Below are 1,441 nucleotides of genomic sequence, written 5' to 3' on the forward strand. Positions count from 1 at the left end.
TTAGAACAGTTCATTCTATCTTTCCACTCTCTTGACTTCTTCACCAATTAGAAGTTCTGTAACTGCACAGTATTTTCCCTCTTTTTGTTCGTATTTGTCCTCACTTGCCAATTGATGTCTCTGGTTCTGTGTTTACAATCTTGTAGGCATATTTTACTTTGGATATGTCCATAGCTGTGGTTTCTGGGTTATGTCATCTTGTGTATTAATGGTTGGTTTTTATTGGCTATTTTTGGTTCTCTGTTCAAGGGACTCCCTTTAGTATCTCTTGTAAGGTTGATCTGATTTTAACAAATTCCCTTAGTTTGTGGTTGTCTGTAAATCTCCTAATTTCACTGTCATATTTGAGTGACATTTTTGCTGGTATATAATTCTTGGTTGAAAATTTTTCTCTTTCAAGTTATTACATATACCATCCCATTGCCTTCTCACTTGCAAGGTTTCTGTTGAGAAAACAGAGCTTATTCTTTCTTGCTGTCCTTTCTAAGTAAGTTTTTCCCATGCTGCCTTCAGAATTCTTTCTTTGTCTTTGGTTTTGATGAGTTTGAGGATGATGTGTCTTGGTGATTTTCTTTTGGGGTCTATCCTGTTTGGGGTTCATTTGACTTCCTGAATGGATATATTCTCATCTTTCATCTTATCACGGAAGTTCTCCTTCATCAAATTTGGACAATTTTCTCAGTGATTTTATTTTTCTCTTCCTGTTCTGAAATTCCAGTGACACTTAAGTTATTCTTTTTGATTGTATACTACATGAACTTTAGGCTTTCTTCATTTTGTTTTGATCTTTTCTCTGATTGATCTCTTTCCAAAGGAGTATTCAGGTATTTGTCTTCAATCTCATTAATTCTGTCTTCCGTTGCATCAGTTCTACTCCTTTGCCCTTTCAACGTGTTATCTATTTCTGACAATTTAGTATTAATCTTTTGGATTTCTATCTGTAGATTTAGAATCATTTCTAATATTTCAATTACTTTGTCATTTTCTTCTTTTATTTTCTTGCAAAAATTTTCTAGGGTTTTGTCTGTGTTTTCCTTGTTCTGTCTCTCAATCCTCTGGAGATACCTGAAAATAATTCTTTTAATTCCTTATCAGAGAGTTCCAATGGTGCTTTTTCATCAGGGATGTGTCCTGGTTCTGTATCCTGCTCCCTTGTTTCTACCAATTTATCTTGCTTCTTTGTCTGTTGTCTCTGAGACATCATGACATTGTTGTATTTAGATCTCTGTTAACTGTTTGTGAAGAGCTGCAAAGGATGAGTCAGTCTCTTCTTGGTGATTGCTTATCGTGGGCCCATTGGTGGAGATGGAAGTGGTGATTGTCACTCAGTAAGTGAAGCTGCAAGAGATGTGGGTGTAGTTGTGTATTATGGGGACTGTTGCTATCTTCCACTCAGTTAGAAAAAAATAACATTTGAATAATCATCAAAAAAGTAAAAGCA

Source organism: Orycteropus afer, unplaced genomic scaffold, assembly GCF_000298275.1.
Source record: "Orycteropus afer afer isolate SDZICR_OR568_19922 unplaced genomic scaffold, OryAfe1.0 scaffold00847, whole genome shotgun sequence".
Lineage (NCBI taxonomy): Eukaryota > Metazoa > Chordata > Mammalia > Tubulidentata > Orycteropodidae > Orycteropus > Orycteropus afer.